The following is a 21,071-nucleotide window of genomic DNA, read 5'->3' as shown; positions in this document are numbered from 1 at the left end:
AGAATGTTCAAATTGATATGGAAAATCTGAAATAATCTGTAATATTGGTTAATAATTGATGCTTTACTGAAACATTATGCATCCGGACGGAGACAAAAATGCCAAAAATAAAATTAAAAAAGGAATTTTAGTTTGTTTGTGACGTCATTGCATTCAGAGCAATAGTCCGTATTATAGTATATACTAAATTGTATACAACATGAAGGATAAGTGTGTCATAGTTATGCTAACATTTGACCAGTTTTGTATAGACTGTGTTGTGTAGCATTTGACATCAGTAGAGTTGAGCTTTGTTTAGTGTACAGCATCACTGGTTACAGTATTGACCGATGTTGTTGTGATTTGCAGGTAGAGTCAGCCTGGACCATCAGGAAGCTCAGCGGTACTCTCAGCTGGCTGGAGGTATGTGGTACATTAAGCAGCTTAACAAAATGTGACATGGCCTTGAATGCACAAACAAATGAATGAATGAGCGAGTGATTTTAACTTATGGAGTCTCAGGCTTTGTTCGCATGGGCTGTTTTACAGATCCGATCTTTAGGACTGGCTGTCTGCATTGCCGTTCTGCATGTGATTAAATCTGATCTGTTTGTTCAAACAGTGTAGTCAATATCCGGTGTATCTACTTCAGTTGCTATAGCAATAATGTAAGCATCTCACAGTGCCAAAAGACTTTCTCATACTACAAGTTAGAGTGGATGTAACTGTGAAAAGAAAGGTTGAAAAATATGGAAATTGTGCCTCTGCTCATGTCTATCATGCTGAACTCAAGGCATTTTTGTACATTCGGATTTTACACATGCATGGAGATACCACCGACTTGTTCATCCGTTCATGATTGTCTACATAATGAATATGCCACAGTTTGTTACAGTGTTGTTAAAAAAATGTTTTGGTCATTTAAATATGGCTGAAGTAAAATAAGTTATAGACATTAGATGGAAAATTTCAAGTTTATGTACTAAAATAACTGAATTTTTTTAAGCTAAATAGAATTATAAAAAAAGACAAAAGCACATAAAATTACTAAAATAAAAAGAAACTATAAACTACAGTATATTAAAATTTATATCATGTAAATAATACCAAAATAACACTGGTTTGTTATGTAAGAAACAAGAAAGGGAGTGTTTTCAGATGCAGCTCCAAAAACTATTGTAGACTTTAATGACGTTACTTTTGCTTTACATCCTAAACTCTGCTGTCTGCCTGAACAAAGCCTAAAATAAGGATATGGAGTGTTTTAATTACATTACATAAGACATTGTCTTCCTCTGATGGAATCTCCCTTTTGAAGCCAATGCTGACATTGCAATACATGGAGATTACTAGATTATGCCACTGCCCATCTGAAAGTTTAGCAACTTTAAAGTTATTATATTCTTAACATGTGTCCTAACCAGGAGCAACAAAAACAGTTTCTAGCACCCATTCATTTGTCTAAATATAAACGTGCTGTGCAACGGAACCAAAAAACAAGCAGTCACAAGACATCTGATGTGTAATATACAACTAGGTGGAGTTTTACTGTTTTGGAACAAGCATATCCTGTAAATCGGGTCACAAGGTACCACCCAGAATGCAACTGTAACCAATCACAATAATAAAAAAGGACTCTTTTAAAGTTCACAAACGATCCAGTAACATGTTTTCATGATCGATCATTGTTTCTCCTGAGTTCTCGATTACTCCTGCTGCTTATCAGTAGTTTGCATAAACTTGCATGTGTGTATAGTGAAATATAGACAGACATTTACATTTCACCATCAGCATAATGCATCCTGTGCCAAAGTTGACGACATAGCGAGAGACAAAATCAGCCTTAAACTGCTTTTGTGTGGTTTGAGTGAGAGCTCCAAACCTTGTGTGCGTGTGTGTACGTGTATCCTGACTCCTGGGGCGGCATTAGTCCCTAATCCCTCATATTTCCACCACGAGTGTGACAGTGAGGACGAGTAACCCGACACCTCTCCCAGCTCAGAGCGCTGAGAGCCAGCACTCCACTGCAATACTGATAATGGAAGGGTGGTAATGACATCCTCCAACTGCCTGCTCTCTCTCACACACACACAGCACAAACCCTCTGCCCCCTCATTGTCTCGTTCACGGTTTCCTTTTTAGTGCTTGCAAAGCAGCGCTACATTGATATTCCTGAAACATTCATGTTAGGAGTTTGTTCTTTACCTTTGACCCTCAGTATTAAAGGGATACTCCACCCCAAAAATGAAAATTTTGTCATTAATCACTTACCCCCATGTCGTTCCAAACCCGTAAAAGCTTCGTTCATCTTCGGAACACAATTTAAGATATTTTGGATGAAAACCAGGAGGCCTGCGACTGTCCCATAGACTGCCAAGTAAATAACAGTGTCAAGGTCCATAAAAGGTATGAAAGTCGTCTTCAGAATACTCCATCTGCCATCAGACGTGCAATCTGGGTTATATGAAGCGTCGTGAACACTTTTTGTAAGACAAAGAAAACAAAAATAACAAATTTATTCAACAATTCCTTTGTCAATGGTCTCCTCTGTCTCTCCATATCACCGTATGCTGCGTATGCTCTCTTTTTATCAGCCACGCCACAAGGATGCGCTGTTTCTACATGTATTTAGCTTTGATTTGAAAGAAAACAGCGCATCCTTGTGGCGCAGATGACACAGAAGAGCATACACAGCATACGGTGATGGGGAGAGACACAGAGGAGACTGTTGACAAAGGAATTGTTGAATAAAGTCATTATTTTTGTTTTCTTCGCTTTGTGTTCCAAGTGTTCCTGTCACTTCATATAACCCAGATTGCACGTCTGATGGCAGATGGAGTATTCTGAAGACGACTTTCATACCTTTTATGGACCTTGACACTGATATTTACTTGGCAGTCTATATGACAGTCACAGGCCTCCCGGTTTTCTTCCAAAATATCTTAAATTGTGTTCCAAAGACAAATGAAGCTTTTAGGGATTTGGAACGACATGGGGGTAAGTGATTAATGACAAAAGTTTTATTTTGAGGTGGAGCATCCCATTAAACTTCTGCAACTAATTTAGCCTGAAAGGCTCAAAGTACTCTATTCAAAATGTGATTTGTAGATCATTTCATTCTTATGTGTTCCATGTTTTTAGTTTATGACTTCTGAAATTATATGAAGGCTTTATGGGAGGAACAGACCATTTTTGTTATTCAGTAAACAATCTTGACACCTGGCCTAGTTCTCCTTCAGAGTTCATAAAAACTTTGTGAATTTTGAGTCTTTTCTTGAGTTCTTTTCAATGTGCTGGTTGAACTTGTGCACAGAACCATAATGAATTATTTGTTGACAAATTTGACTCATTTGACTCTATGGTTCTTGTTGATAGTTTTAAAAAATTCATTATTAAATTAATATTGCATATATTTTAGCATACTAGGAACAATTTTTTCTTGTTAAAACCATATGAGTTGTTCAGTCTAATTTAAATTAATCAATGTTTTAATTTTGGTTAATGAAAAAAAAAAGATAATGGCCAAATAATGGCAATTCTTTGTCTTTAATGTTTTAATCCATTTCATATAAAATCAGGCTGAATGATTCATTCAAGACTGAACTGGCTCTTACACTGAGATCTGACAAAATGTGACAAGTGAATGATAAAAGTATTTCTAATTTTTGTATAACAAATTACAATTGGTTATTATTCTTACAGTTATTTGCATACTAACTTGTTATTGGTCTTTCCATTCTTGCATTTTTTTTAACCATCTAAAGCCACATTCATTCTGCAAAGATGCCGTTGCGTTGTGTGACGATTCTTGTAAACAGCCAATAGAATGCAAGACACCGCTTTCATTGCAGAACAAAGACTTGAAACCGAAGAGTCCTAAAACCTCAACTCTATTCTTCAGCTATCTTGCAAGCACTGGTATTTCCTTCAGGAAATGCTAATGTAGTTTCTCCTCAACACCCTATCATTGTCTCCTACTCTCTTTCTCTCACAATCTCCTTCATTTCTCTTCCTCTCCCACCCTCTGTTTTGCCTAACCACTGTAAACCCCCGGCCAGCAGTGCTCGTTGAGCCGCCCCCCTCAGCAGGCTTATTTACACCAGTGTTTAATAGCCTGGGGGAGTGCATGAGCTATGATGACATGCTCGAATGACTCCGGGTGCATTCTTAACAAGCTGCTGAGAGAATAGCAGAGGGGAGGGAGAGTGGGAGGCTGGAAAACGCAAAGAGAAAAGGGAGAGAGAGAAAAAAGATGTTTTTTTCCCCAAAGCGCTTGTCTGTGGATGCTTAGTCTATGAAGAACTCGGAGGCAAGCGATTAAGCACTGTCTACAATTAAGCACGCCATTTGCCAAGGTGTTTAAAAGTTGACCTACTATTTACCCTGCTAATAAAACGAGAAGTCATTGGGAATAATTAGAGCAAATTGCTGTAATTACCAGTGGAGTTAAAAAATGATTGATGTAATATGCATGGACAGATCTGGAGCAATTTACAGACCATGCTTATATATGTGTGTGTGTTACAGATATATCACTCTGTACAAGATGTGCTGGTGTCTTTTGGCAGGAGGACATTGTGCTACCCGCTCTCTCGGCACTTCTCCCTGATCACAAGAGCTGTGAAAGATGTTGCTTGCATTTTTCAGTCTGGTGAGTTCTGTCTCTTTCTTTACTTCCCGGTTAAACATTTTAGCCATTTCCAAGCCACCAAGGGATCAGGTTGAGGGTCAAGACTAAACGTGTGACCTGTACCTCACCCTATAAACCCTGCAGGGCTTTCCACCTCATTACCAGAATCCCTGCTGCCACCACAATCTCTTTCAACTTCATTGGAGAAAGGTTTCTTAAAATTATCACATTATAACATTTATTTGTCAGTTATGGAAATATTCATAAAACAAAACAATTAAAGTCAACAAGAAATCAAAATGGACCTGTTTACTTTAATACATGTTTCTGATCTTGGCAATCTTTAAATTTTTTTAAGTATTTAATAAGAAGTTAGTTAAGAGCTTTTTAGGATGTTTTTTAATGTTTTTTTTTAGGTGTTATTTTTGTTACTGTAATGTTTAAGATAAAAAAGACGTATTAACATTGAGATACATTGAGATATTCTTGAGAATGAACCTGACCTTCAACCTTCATGTCCTGGTCAAAAATCCCTCTTCAAAAAAAATTTGTAAAATAGCCAGAGAGTTTATCTCTAATACTGAAAGCTCAAATGTTATTTTAATTGATTTTTATAAATCTATTTAATTATTTATGTATTTAATAAAAACTAAATAGGAAATATAATATTAAAATATAAAACTATACAAAACAAGTCTTACATTTTATTCAGTTTTGCTTCTCAAGTGAATTTATGTGATTTTATGGATGTTTTGATTTTTTTTTTTTTATTTTTTTTTTAGATAAACTCAGAAATACATCACATTACTGCAGTGCTGCGAATGCTATTTCATGTTGACTTTAAGGGACTAATAAGAACAAGAGCTTGACATGCAACCTATATTTACCCACAGCAGACAGAGATGCTCACTTGGGACCAAATTTAACACGATGCTCACCAACCCTCCCTAAACAGCGGGGTGCTTTGGTAAAAGGCGTTTTCCATGACAGGAAAGTCAACAGATTGGTCATGTCTTGGTGTGCTTAGTCTTGCTGTTCTGTCAGCGTAAGTGGGAGGGAGGTTAAGAACGAGGGAATCTGAGAGGGATGTCTCCTCACTTCTGAAGAAATCTGAAGAGTAGACACTGTTGGCTTTGATATCTCCGAGAGAGGAGCAACCTTTAAATCAAAGAAGCCATCTGTGGGAGAGACAGAAGCACAGTATAAACACGTTTTCGGGCGTGTGTGGTGAGATTATCCAACACATGTTGATTTTAGCACTCATAAATAACTGCAGTTACAGGCCTTGTTAGATTTGGGATTAACAGGGTGTGGTTGATCGCAAAGTTAAGTCAGAAGAGAGACTAGATGACAGAACAAGATTAGATAAGCAAAATCACACCTCACCGATCATAGGTTCATGTCAGGCACTGACAGCTTCCTCCAGTTTACACTAACAGCGGAAGTTTAATTTCCAATAAAGTTTGGTTTTGGAAGCGACAATTAAAGGTGCAGTTATTAATATTGAACTCTCTGCAAATGAGCAGTAACAAACAATGGAAGAGTGTCCCTGTGATCTGCCTGATCAACTATGTAGAAACACCTGCTAGCGACCAGCAGTGCAGTGACTTAGTGATCTCCTGAAATTAAATTACTGTCAATGCGGAACGCCACATAATTGGGTTGAAATTGTATTTCAAAATAATTGTCTGCCCTTAGAGGTTTTTAAATGTGCCTTGATAGGATCATATCCATTTGCTCTCTGAGGTTTACACTGGTGCTCTTACTCTTCTCCTCAAGGTCCGGATTTGTAAACACACTGCTGAGTTGGAATCTACTCACTGGTGTATATTTTCACGCAGAGTCTGTGACATCCACTATACAATTTATAAATTTACTACCATCAAAGCCCCGCGTGCAATAAGGTTTCCCTTTAATGAACGGTAACAGCGGTGTGACTCCCCTCGGAAAGCAAACTGCCCTGTCACACCGTGACTCCTGGGTAATTAATTTGTCAGCGGAACATGAATAGAGGTGTGGTGTGTATCTGATGTGTGTGTACTCTAATTTGAGGCACTTCGTTTAAGCAGCAGTGAAAGCAAACAGTTGTAGTTAGTAGGAAAACAAACCCATTAATGATGCTGCATGAGTAAAGTCGTGATGGAAATGCTATCCAGGGGTAAATATTTGAACAGCCCTCTGGCAGCTTGTCTGGTTGTTCTCCGAGAGATCCTTCTAAAGCCAGTGGGCCCTCAAGGAGCTTGAGGAGGGAGACTGTGGGAAACGGCCTAGAAGATTCAGTGTGGGCAAATTTACCGGTATACACTTGGATATAATCTGAACGTTCAGAGGCTTGCCTGTATTTCATTTAACTGCATAGCTTGGATTCGGTTTCCACTTGCTTTGCTCTGCATTGGTATCAGCCCAGTGTTAAATAACCCATATATATATATATATATATATATATATATATATATATATATATTATATATATATCCATTGGTATCAGCCCAGTGTTAAATAACCCATATCATATATATATGTGTCACCTGATTCGTCAGAAATTATTTAGACTGATTTGGTGCTTAAGAAAGATTTATTATCATCGATGTTCAAAACATCTTAATATTTTTGTGGAGACTATGATAGATCTTGTTTTAAACATTCTTTGACTATACCGTTCTAAAGTACAGCATTTATTTAAAACAGAAATAGTTTGTAACATTATAAATGTTTGATTGTCATTTTTGTAAGGGATAATCAATGGCTACATGTGCAGTTAAACAAATTTAATCAACACCTGCTAGCCAATCAGAATAGAGTATTCAGACAGACCATGGCATAAAATCAATTTAATCCATCAATTATACATTATAATTGGATTTCATTGTGTTTTATTTTGTGGAAGTTGTTTTGCCTTTAGATTTGGAAGCAGGTTCATAGCCATGGCATTTTAAAAACCCTTTCACATCAGTCAGAGCTTGACTTTTTTTTCTTTTTGCCAAGTTCCATCGTAGCTTATTGAGATTCATTGTTTTGCTCTGCAGGAATTGTCATCTCTAACCCAGCGTGATCAATCTTAAGAAGTACATTGCAGAATTCACGATGATAGATGTAGGCCATTTGATGCAGCATAATTTGATGTCAATGTTCTTTAATGTAATTTTTGTAGCTGTTTCTCGAGGTTAGCTGCTTTGTTCAGTCATGAACAAGGGTTTTCTGCTCAGCTAGCAGTCAGTGTCACAGTTTTATATGATTAATAAATTGGTGGTTTTAGGCTGAATCTCACCAGGCATGTCAACAGCATATCCAGGTCATATTTCACGCCAAAATCAAAGAAAAAGAATTCTGTTTGATGGACCTATATTTGTTTTGCATTTTTACACGATTTTCATGACAAATAAGCACAATTAGACTGTCATGGTATTTTATGATATTAAAATAACAAAAAATAAAAATCTTTCTCCACTCAAAAAGTAGCTGTGTATTCTAATGAAATAAAATGCTGTGCAAGCAACATGATAATCACATATATATCATTGTTACATTAGAAGTTTTAGCAGTGACTCAATCTCTTTGTTGTGCTCTTATAAGTCTGAAATGGAAATAGAGCCACATTTCAGGCTCAGATGATTGCTGATTCATGCACTTGATGATTTATTTTTTAAATAAAAAGCACACCTTTGATGTCCATAAAAATGGGTTTCATTTTCTTTCTTTTGACTTTTTTTTTTTTTTTTTTTTTTTGGTGAAATATGACCTAGGCATGTTTTTTAGACAGGCTTCGTGAGATTGTCCTTTTAAATATTGGCACCCCATGGACCTTTACCATCTGTACTTCCAGGGCCTGGATCTAACCTCGTCACCCCATTCCTCTTCTCTCTCTTCTTTGCTCTCCTCTCTTCAACTTCTTCCCCTGAGACGCCTGATTGCAGCACATGATTAACTGGCTCAACATGTAGTCTAAACCCAGCACAAACTGCGCCGCACAGTCCCACAGCTGGTCTTCGGAAGAATCCAAAGCTTACTTTTCCTCCACTCTCTCAGGGAGCAGTGAAGAAAAGTAGAAAACCCTTCAATTATAGATGGATGGAAGTCAGAGAGAAAGAGAGAGAGAGAGGAAGAACGGGGAAAGACAGAGTACGGTTCAAGTTCCTGGAGTTTTTCTCGTATGTCCTGAAGCTGGAAGCCACGACGGCTTCTCCGGGTAAGAGCTCCAGCTTAAATGGGAACCAAATGTTTGTGTAAGGCTTTCCTCGGTGTGAGTGCACTGTTTGTTTTCTGAGGCGGCTGGAACGTCTCCTCCGGCTGCCAGGCTATTCTGTGGGCGGCTCGAGAATCCTCGCGGCCCTTCTTTCGCTTCATGACTGAGCCCGTTGCATTGCGCTGAGGGGATATTTTTGCACCTTATCTGGGAGACGGGTGTTATGACAACAAATATCATCGCTGTGGCACGGTGCCCTTAAGGTGTTTGTGGGTGTGTTTTGTGTGTTGTGGAAGCATCTGCCAAAAGAGAATATACAATCATCTTTTGCGCCAACAAAAGTTGCACAGTTGATCACTAAATAAGCTCTCTTTCGTTTTCTAGTAAAAAATAAAATAAAATCCAAGAATCCTTAAAATAAGATACATTTGCTATTTCCATCTATATCAAAGTTTTTTCTGAGAATTTTGTTACCCCATTGGTTTAAGCATAAGCCTCACTAACTCTTCTTATATTTATGCTTAAAACAAGAAGACGACTGATTTAACTGCTTGTTTTCTTTGTCACAGGGAAGGCCTGTGTCCTGAAGTGTCTGCTGGCCATCCATAAGATCTTCCGGGAGAACGATCCAGCCTATATCCTCAATGACCTGTACATCACAGACTACTGCATCTGGATCCAGAGGGTCAAGTATGTTCAGTCCATTACAATGTCACCTAAATCAGCCAACCTTAAATTAAGTGATTCTAAGATTTGATTTTCTGCTTATCATACCAGTTTCATTAATCCCTTCTGAAAGCTAAATCATCGGTTCATTAAAGCAGTAAGCCACGCAAGCTGGGTGTTACAGTGATTTCACCAGGGGTAAATCATGTCCAGCTCACATTTCACACCATGTGTGAAAGAGATATGAGATGTGCTCCAGACCTCTAGCCACAATGCTAAATCAATAATCTATAGTATGACAATATGACAAAACTGATGAAGTTAAAAGTCCAAACTATCCATTTTATCATCTTTTTTTGTTTTTGTTTTTGGTTTAGTTCAGTCTCTGGTGGTTAAACAGAGCCAAAGTGCATGAACTTTATTCATGATGAATGGTATTGCAATCATGATTTCTGTTCGCCATTTTTTGTAATCACTTCCACGTTTAAAATGCAAACTACAGCCGGTGCATAATTCAGTAATGAGATATACTCTGCTTCCCAGCTGGTGTTCAGCTAAAGTCGTATGCTTGTCTATAAAGAGTCCAGTTGAAAAATGTGTATCTGAAGTTGTAGGCCTGGTGCCCAGACGCGATAAATGTCCTGCGGGGATTATGCCGAAATTTTTCAGTCCTATGTTTTGCCAGAGTGTAGATTTTCTGGCAAGACCGCGGCCTTGACAGCTAATTAATAATGGATGTGTAAAATGGCAGAGTTTAAATGTGCCTGTTTTCTCAATGAGACAAAGAGAGAAAATGAAGGAGAGAGACGGAGGTAGGTACAGAGACTCTTTGTCCGTGGTCCTCAGAAAAACTGAACAGTTCCACAATCAATGTGCTGGAAAGCTTAATCACGTTTGCTGGGCCTCCGAGTTAAAAAGGCAAATTAGGCAAAGCACTATCCTGTCTTTATTCCCTCCTCTTCTTCTTTAAATAAAATAAACATAAAATATTAAAAAGTGTGCTTAGGGTGACTTTGCACCTTGTTCTCCATCAATCACTAAATGCATCATCTGAGGCATCAGTAGCATTGACCTGTGAATGAATGCTTGTGTTCCTCTGTTCCTCTCCTTCTTCCATGCTTTATTGAACAGAACAAAAGAAAAGCAGACCGGAGAGCTGTTGAAAGGCACAGCTTGCAGGATCTGTGACAGCACTCTGGTGCTGCTGATGTATCTTAGTCATACTTGCCTTGAGGCGTTTGACATCTCTCAACATCACGCTGAAAATTGATTTCCAGTTTGCATCCTTTTAGAGTATCTTTAGTTGACTTGAAACACTGCTGCAAACTTTTCCTTTGAGTTCAGACAAAGCCCCTCTTGTCATGGGAAGTGACTGCAGGAGACTTGCTCCTCCTTTTAAGTGCTGGAGTGTTTGATCAAATCCCCACTGCTCTGGTTTGTGTAGACAACTCCCTGTTATCGTAGCAGGTTTGTTGTGACAGCATTTTCAACATCTGACATATCCTCTGTCAGATTATTTAAACAATTCTCTCTTCCCAAAAAATCCTTCCAGAAGGACGCCCCAGTCCAGTTATCTGAGCAAGTTATCTTTGGCTGCGTTCACACAGCGGCAGAATGCGCTTGTCAGTCTTTTTTTAGAATGCTAAACTGTAGTTAAGTTCACAGCTGGGCTGGGCAAAATCTATCTATGTATCTATCTATTGCATATTGTTCTATCATTCCCTCAATCCATCCATCCATACAGTATATTTTTCTATCGTTCCATCCATTCATCCATCCATCATCCATAAATTGTTCTGTTGTTTCATCCATCCATCTATATATTGTTCTTTCATTCCATCCATCTGTATATTGTTCTATTGTTTCATCCATCAATCCATTCATCCATTTGTCAATTGTTCCATCCATCCATCCATCCATTCGTAGATTGTTCTATCACTCTATCCATCTAATTAGCCACTTATCCATCTGTACAGTATATTTTTCTATCATTCCATCTGTTCATCCATCCATCTGTCCATCTGTATATTGTTTTATCATACATCTATTCATCTATCTGTATATTGTTCTATTGTTTCACCCATCCATTCCTCCTTATATTGTTCTATTGTTTCATTCATTCCTCTGTGCATTGTTCTATCGTTGTTCCAACCTGTTCCTGCGGGTTTTTGTTGTGAAATGTGACACAACTATTTAGTGAATTAACCTCTGAGTGTGTGAAAGTAGCCTTTGTGAGATTTCTAGATTATAGATGTTATCCAGACTCATCTGTGGCAGCAGTTCCTCCTCAAATCTCTTATCGGCAGTCACGATCACGATCAGCTGCTCATGATGAATGCTGGGATTAATAAAAGCTGCCCCTGTGGACATGATTTACACTGTCTCTCTGCAATCCATCCGGCGTTCTCACTCTTGAAGTCCTCCCGACTGCAGGAATGTCGTGCTCAAATTTATGATGTCTTAAAGACTTCAAGTGTGATTTAAATCTCTGTACGGCCCCCCCGATCAACAGTGAAACAGAGTGGATTGAGTTGGACACTCCTCTTTCTGGCTGTTTGACTGACATGGATCCATGAATTCATGGTATGTCATGCTGATGGCAACATGCCTGACAAGTAGCCACCATCACTTTTATGAATGGTCGGAATATTGTCAGGGAACTTGTTCCATATCCATCTGCTATTGCAGAGGATCCCAGCTTTTTGTCTTTTTTTTTTTTTTTTGCTGAACCCGTAACCTAAATTTTTTATTAAAATAATATTCTGTAATGATTTGCTCATCCTCATGGTGTTCCAAAATGGGATTTTTAAAGAATCTTCACATGCATTTTTCCATTCAGTGTCAGTTATATAGTCATCACAGACTGTCAAGCTTCAAAATGGAAAAAAAAAACACCATAAAAATTGTCAAATATACTCTACACAAAGCTGTGATATATCTTCAAAAGACTTCTAGGAAATCATATGGACTTTCTTGTTGGAGTTTGACAGTCCTTGTCGATATAAAATGATTTTGAATCATTGTGAACATTGTGTTGTGAACTTTCATGAGGATGAGTAAATAATGATAGACACTAAGGTTCTATCTTTTTGGTATTAATTAAATAAAATGCATTTTTTTATTTTATTTAGTTTAGCATTTTGGTTTGTTTACAAACTTCTAGTAAACTTCTAGTGAACTTCTGATTGTTAACAGAAATGTTTAACATTTGGAAATGAAAACAGACCAATAAAATAGCTTCCTTTTGTTCGTATCTAAAGGTTTAAATTTGTTTAAAACAACACACTTGGGGGAGACAAAGAAAAGATAATTTTTGTTAACAAATATCTGGTATGGAATGATCTCATAGCTCTAGAGAGACTAAAATCATACAAACTTTTGCCTACAGACATTAGCCAAGTTGCAAAACTTCCATATAACATATACTTTTGTTAACTGTTACAAGTCACCAATTCATAGCAACTCTGCAGTCAATTACGGTCAGTGCAGATGAACTTTGGTTACACATTTCAGTGTGCCATTGATGCCGAGCTCTGAGATTCGGTGCCATACTACTGAAGACCACTGGCATTTTCTTATCCTTTCTTCCCCTCCCATCCAGCATTCAGAATCACTCCAGTGAGCCAACTCTTCACCCAGTTCAGAAAACAGAAAAGATAAGGTGTAACTTACTGTGTTTCACTAAGTGCAACGGCACAGTTATCTGACAGAGTCTTGCTTTCCATTTTCCCTTTGTGTTCAAAGTTCTTAATTGGGTCAGTCAGATTCCGAACGGCAACCATGGCAACCTGTTAAAGGTGAGCTTAAGGGTTTATCTTTTGACAGGATGAGAAAGTTGCTTTTTCTGACATTGAGAAACGACACATTGTCTGAGTATTGACGCTCAGCCAAGTGTTTTTCTCCAGGGACTCGAGCCCCTGGCTTGAGGGTAAGCAGGCCTCCAGGGGCCACATGGGTCAGGGGTTTCGTAAAGCTCTGTGGTCAGTTGCCCCAGAGTGGACATTACTGTTGTCAATTAGTGTTAAATCACGAAAGTGTTAAGAGGTGTGGGAAACTACTTTCACTTCTTGCTTCAGTAGCTAAGTGAATTGGGAAACCCCCTCTAGCATTGAAGGAAATCAGTCTTAAAATATCTGGGTTTGGTGTGTGTGCGTGTTAATAGCACTGTTTAGATTATTAAGGATTGCTGTCACTTCAGTTTGGATGACTTTGAATTTGATCGTGACCTTTTTGGTTTTGTTCTCTGACATTTCACTAGCTCGCCATCTGATTCGAGAGGTTTACTTCTGATCATACTGATCAGCTTTTGTGTTGTTTGGGAAAAGACTGCATGCTGATTATGAAAAGGAATTAATATTGTAGGACTGGACTGACAATTTTGGGACTTAGCATCACACACAAGTATTTAGCTACCCATGCCAATGTAGAAATACCTGCAGGTGTTTCTACTGATTTATTGCTGAAATTGATTACAACTGAATATCAATAGAGTTAAAAATGATAAGAATAATAGTCTAATAATGAATTAAATTTATGTTTGAGTAGTCCATAACCATATGCAAAATCTTTTTATATCATTTTATTTTAATAGTTTTATTATGGTGACAATTAGGTAATTATTCGTCTTCATCACAAACCACTATTTGCATTATGAAATAATGCATATAATAATTAATATTATTTTATTTTATTATTTTTTTTTTTTTTTTTACTTAAGCTTAAAAAATATAATGTCAAACATTTCTGTTGCATCGTAAGCATAAAATTGTGAATAATTAAAGCACATAAAAATACTCATTTATAATTACCAAATGAATAGTTTTTTGGTGATCATGTGAACACTAGAGGTCGACCGATTGATCGGCCGGCCAATTAATCGAATGATTTTTGGTCTGTTTTAATTAATCGGCATCGGCCGATTGTGCTGCAAATTAGCCCGATTTATAGGCAGGATTCATAGTCTTTTTGAATGTGTGAGATACAGAGAGGGCTCACACCAGTGGGCAGCTAAGCGTTGTTGCAGAACTCCCTCTGAGGCTGCGTGAGAGACGGAGCAGCTCAAACTCTGCAGCAGTGGCTTGTTCACACACAGCTTCAGCTAATGGCAGGGCAAAACAGCCCACTTCGGAATTACGTTTTACCTGACTAGAATTGATGCCGAAAAGTTATCATATTCATAAGTCCAACAAGTCATTTGCATGAGAAAGTAGAAATACGTTCAGTTCAGACGAAACTTCTGTTTTGATTATAATGTGCACATTAACTTTCCATTAATAAGGTCCGACAATATCTTCCACGATGTCATCGCTCGTGGCCAGCGCACTCTTAAGCAGTTAGGAGCAGAATTAAAATGCAGCGGGGTTGTTTTTATATGAATGTATCTTTGAAAAGAACTGACTGTCTTCAGAAAAGCTTTGATGTCATTATCATTACGTCTTTCCTGTAATGCCTAATAAAGTAGCGTTTGTGAGCAGTGCTTATTTGATTACATGCGTTACCGGAGAAACCGCTATATCTCCGCTCCAACAGCACCTCCTGCTGGCAGATAATTCATTTGCAGTCCGTGGGAAGCACTGGTGTCTGTCAGTAAACATAAACAAAAAGCATGCTTCAGAACTGTTTTGAGAAGGTGCTTAAGTTTTGAGCCTTGTATTATTACTCTAAATTGGGCTTCTACTATTATTACTATCTTGTACCCTGCAATAATAATTTGCTCAAACTCACTTTTATGAGATGAATAAAAAAAAAAGAAAAAGAAAATCGACCAAACATATCGGCCAAAAAAATCGGCATCATATATTGGCCATCAGCTGCCCTGATTTCTAAATATCGGTATCGGCCAATGAAAAAACCCATATCGGTCGACCTCTAGTGAATACAACCATATTTGTTAAACTGATATCAACAAAACAAAAATGTTAATTTCTTTAGTTGTAATTTTTTTGTGAGCAGAAGTACTGATTTAATTTGTTATGATTTATTGATTTTGCTGAAATACTTAAAAAATAGTCTTACATTGTTTATTATACGAGTTCTATGACAGAAAAGTCCTGAACATTTATACTATCCTTTCTCGGTAGGACATAGTCTCATAGTCTTTTTGAATGTGTGAGATACAGAGAGGCAGAGAGAGAGAGAGGGAGGGAGGATTGAAGTGTCCCGCTGGTGTGAGGAAAGTGATCCTGGTCTTAGAGCTCACACAGATAAGTGGATCATATTCCCTCTCAGTGTGTGGTTTAGCGGCATTTGAACACTTCGGCTTGTACAGTCAGTGTGAGCAGTGACTGTGCTGTCTCTCCTTGCAGTGTCCCAGAATCCTCTATTCTTGTAATGTGAAAAGGGCTGATTGAAGCAATGGCACAGTTTTGTAAAATGTATACCTAAAATACACCGCAAGTTATTTTGAATGAAAAATCAATTAATGCAAATGTAGTAAGGACTTGACTGAAATGTGTTAAATTAATAATTTACTTAGTTTGCATGGCACTGTGAATCTGTGATGATACCATTTTAAATGTTTTTGAAGACTAATTATCTCATCGAAAAGTCAGAGGTATATTTCATCCTTGTGTCCTTGATTTGTGTATCTTAAGAGCTTAATGTAGACACAGCCCGAGAGCGTTGTTTAAAGAAGATGAGGAATTCACCGCAGGTTCACCCCGTCTCTCTAGACATAAAGGTCTCTACTATTTTCTCAAGCTGCCTCTAGTGTGTCTTTGTTGCGGAAAGCTTGTTTTTATTTCCCCTTTCTCCCAACCTTGAAAGCCGCCCCTCCTCGGTTAATTAAGGCGAACCACAACAGTGCCATCATAATGACTGAATTGTGTACAACATTATCCTTCGCCCCAAAAGGGGCCTTTGTTTCCACCGCAAGCGTGCATTCTCTCACTGCAGAAGTGAAGGAGGAGAGGGAGAAATGGAGACGGAGAAAATAAGCGAGCCTCTACAATGCTAACTCAATAATGACTTCCCACAGGGGAGAAAACGAATATGGCAAATGTTTGAAGCACCGCCGCCACTGCTACGGGACTTCCACCAATCGCATTACTCCAGGAAGTGCCTAATAGTTTTATGGACAGTCTTTCTTCTTCTGAGAGCACATGGTGCTTTTTTTTCTATCTTTTGAAGCTAGTCATGATTTTCTTTGATGGTAAATTCTTTAAAGCTGAAAATAGAACAAATTGTAAATGGATTTGTTGGTAAACATAATCACATTGACCCCTTGCTGTTTAAAAGGCTTGCATTAACATAGAATGTTGGGTCAAATGTATGTGTGAGTGTGCTGTGAATATTGAGAAAATTATTCCATTCTTTAGTGAGACATGATCCAGATGCTGATTTGCTGAATATTTTTGTGGAAACTGTGACACAGGATTGTATGAAATTCTTTGAATAAAAAAAGTTATTCTTTACTGACACTTTTGATTACTTTAATGCCTAATTGCTGAAAAATAGTATTTATAAAAAAATAAATAAAAAAAAAAAGTGTATGTCTAGGAAACAACAGATATCTGCTGATCATTCACTGATGATTCACAGGCACTTTCTGTTTAGCTAAGCTTTCTAAAAAAAAAAAATACATAAATAAAAAGTGCAGGCCACTCCCCTGTTAACAAAACATACATCCTATTTCCTATTTACATTACTCAAGACATATTTATCAGTGACATCTGTGGTATTTTAAGGACGTGTGGTATTCTCAAAAAATAATTTATAGCACCTTCAAGGCCTGTATGAGTCATTTATCTTGTAAAGTCTCTGAAATGTGCCCAACCGGTTTTGCTTCTTCATCTAACCATGACTTTTACTCGACATATCACAGACCGCCTCTTTATCTCAGATAAGCACTTTCTGAAGGCGCCAAGCATACTTGTGACTAAAGCGCTGTGTACATAGTATCCTCCTGAGACAGTAGCGCTGCTCTCCTGCTAGGAATCCCTGTCCGCCGGCGGTGCGGGACATCATTAGGCCTGCGCCGTGATAACGAGGCATCTTGGTTCTCAGCGGTGGGTTAATTGAAGCACAGGGTACGGCGACGCACGTCAATAGAGACAGTGTAGCTCAAACTTGCATGCTTAATCCTTTTTGTGAATGACCGCAACCTCAACCCCCCACCCCCCGAATCACCATGGTGATGAAGGATTGAGCAGCTCGCAACTCTGAATAGTGGCCACTTAAGTTTTGGCAGCACCCGGTCGCATTTGCTACATGAATAATGTATGCCTCGAGGCCCCTTGTAGTACTGGGATCTTTGCGTTGAGTGTATTGTTGCAATATATATATTATTTTTTTTTCCTGGTGAATGCTTTGTGAGGTTGCTTTGCATATTGCTTATCCCCAGGGGAACTTTGTTGCGGCATGCGATATTAGTGAAATGCAGATTGATGTATTTATTTTAGTGTCCAGACGTTTAATATTGCGTGTATTACATATTTTGTGCGTGATTCGCATAAGATCAGTACGTCTTGGTAAAAAAGAAAAAAGGTTGTGCGGGCAGTAATCATAATAAAATATATGTAAATATATATATAAAAAATATATCTATATATATATATATATATATATATATATATATATATATATATATATATATATATATATATATATATATATATTTATTTATGTATTTCTACCACTGTGTGTGTGTGTGTGTGTGTGTGTATATATATATATATATATTATGTATTTCTCATATCATATTTATATATATGACTATATGGTTGAATGTGACATCACACTTCATTTAAAATAATGACTACTGGTTGAATGTGACATCTCCTAATTAATAATCTAATTAATATAAATGACCTACTTTTCAGATCATGTCTATGCTTGTTAAAACTTTGTATGTTGATACTTTTCAGTTGATTAATTGACTAGTAAGTACATATGTGTTTAGTCCCTCTGGTTAATGTTTATATCACTCTAAATACGTGCTTGTGAAGTGTCTGTTGTAAAGTGAGTTCTCCACTAGCTGATAAGCATGCGCTCAAGTCCTAGAGTTCTTCCTACTGTAGCCATGGAGACATCTGTATTGTGAACTGAATATTAAAATAGTCTCTGCCACATTTCGCTCAACTGCCAAACCCAGTTTTTTGGATCACAAAAACATGTTGGCTGTACATGAATTATTTATGGATTTGTTCAGCCAGTAGTAAAGATTCTGTCATCATTTACTCACCTTCATGTTGTTTTAAACCTGTATGCTTTTCTTTCTTCAATAGAACGCAAAGGTACATTAGCAATTAAAAGTGTGGGGCAGTACTGTTTTTATTTATATTCTTATATTTTATATTATATATAAAGATATTTAACATATAAAGATATTTTTCTTAAATGTATACATGCATGTGTTTGTATTTATATATACATAATAAATATACACAGTATACACAAATATATTCTGTAAACAAAAACTTGTGACAACATTTTTTGATGTGATTAATTGCAATTAATCGTTTGACAGCACTAATTATTAAACATATACTTTTATTTAGCAAGGATGGATTAAATAGATCATAAGTGACCATTTTATTTTAAATAGTCTTTATTTCTGTTCATCAAAAAAAAATGAAATCATCACATTTTAAATGAAAATATTAATCAGCACCACTGTTTTCAAAATTTATATTTATAATAATAAATGTTTCTTGAGCACCAAATCAGCATATTAGAGTTATGGCTGCTGAATATTTAGCTTTACCAGCACTGGAATAAATTGTTTTAAAATAGATTTAATAGATTTAAATTTCTAAATATTGCTGTTTTTACATTTATTTTTCATTAAATAAATGCAGCATTGATAAGCATTAGAGACTTATTTCTAAAACTTTTATTAAATCTGACTGACAGCAAACTTTTGAATGGCAATGTAGATCTTTAATAGAATGTTCATGCTGCTCCTTTAATATGCAAAGTAAGTGGTGAGCTATTGAGCTCTTAAAATAACAAAAAGCATCATAAATGTGTCCTGTGCAACTTTCAAAGTTTCAGAGTTATTTGTATAGAATTAGGTATGAATAAGATTTAAGAATTAAGGTGAAGGGCAAGATTTTCAGCAGAAAATGACTTTAGTACTTTAGTTCATTAATTATGTAATAGTAATATGTAATATATAACCTTAAGTACTACTTTGAAACTTTTATGGGTAAATAAGATACAGGGTACTGCATCAAGGACAAGTTGTACTCATAAAAGTACAATTTTTGCACATTTTTTTCTGAAAGTGTGGGTTAATCTTTTAGTTATCTCGCTTTGTGAAGAAAAAAAAATCATACAAGTATGAGTATGTGTTATGAACCTTTCGATCTTTAATGTATATGGACAATGAGCCACTTAAATCTTTTTATTTAATAAACTCAGTTGAATGTTGTTTCTTTTTTTTTTCACCAGATCCAAACATGTGCTTGTGCTGGCTGAATCCCTACATAATGCCAAACTGCAGAAGAACCATCTAGCCCTTGAGCTGGAGATACTCGAACAAGCTGCTGAACTTGAGCTGAAGGAGGAAGACGATGAGCAGGAGGAGGAGGAGGAAGAAAGTGAGGAAAAGCAGCCTGAAGAAACACAACCCGAAGAAAGGACAGGAAATAACCAAACTGCACTCAGACCTTTTGAACCACAGGTTAGCTGTGAGGTTCTGAAGGTAGATGCTGTGACTGAAGCTTCCCTCCTCCATGTTGAGCTCCAGCCTGGCGGTGGAGAGCCGCAACAGCCCAGACCATTGATTGAGGAGCTGGGAGAGAGGCTGGAGGCGGGGCTGACGATTCAAGAGGATGTGCCTCGGGAAAGACGCTCTATTAGCGGCAGTAACACAGAGGGAGATTGAGTGTGCAGCTGAGAAGGAAAGAGACGCCACGAAAGCAGCAACCAGTAGAGAGCAACTTAATCCATGCCTTCAGAGGAATCCACTACTTATCATAAGCAATGATGAACTGGACAGTGACAATGATGGAGTCTTACTTCTTACGGTGGGAAAAGACAGACCTAAGTGGGCACATTATTGCTTGGACATTACGATTCCTTCATTCTAAGACTAACGGATGTATCCTTAAATCAGTCAAAGAACTTATGCTTTTTCATGGATTTATGTTGTGAAAAATGACATTGATATTTTCTTTGTGGCATTGTCATAATTGCTTGTTCCGCAGTGTTAAATAAATAAGACTTTTTTCCATTGTACGTTTATGTGATTCTGAGTAGTTTTATATGAAACTTTTTTTTTTTTTTTTTTTTGCATATCTCATATCTCATTTTTCACAAACATTTTTTTTTTTTTTGTTTAATGGACTTGCAATTAATATCAATAATAAAAGATACCATTTTTATTATATACATAATTATTTTAAAGGTATATACTTCTATTTTTAACTCAAAAATAAATGATATTATAAATAAATATATATTCAAATTTATTTTTATTTTAAGTGCAACAAATAGTGCATGCCTTTTCGTTCTAGTTAAAGGCTTCCTCTGCAAAACAGCACGTCAGCAAGTCTTGTTTAAATATACAATGTTGTCTTACCCATTCAAGGCAAATGTCTCCATTCCTGTGGCACTTCACAGAGATTTTTGGGTTTCCTTATCTGTATGAACTGATCTTTTGCAGTGAGT

At 37.1% G+C, this 21,071-nt stretch overlaps 1 pseudogene; it reads left to right on the top strand.

The window, feature by feature from the left end:
* LOC109090994 overlaps window positions 1-20,639 on the top strand; it is a 33,383-nt pseudogene extending 12,744 nt beyond the window's left edge.
* Window positions 20,640-21,071: the final 432 nt, after the last annotated feature.

Source organism: Cyprinus carpio, chromosome B6, assembly GCF_018340385.1.
Source record: "Cyprinus carpio isolate SPL01 chromosome B6, ASM1834038v1, whole genome shotgun sequence".
NCBI lineage: Eukaryota > Metazoa > Chordata > Actinopteri > Cypriniformes > Cyprinidae > Cyprinus > Cyprinus carpio.
The sequence above is the reverse complement of the archived record's forward strand: the minus strand, read 5'-3'. Positions and strand labels throughout refer to the sequence as shown.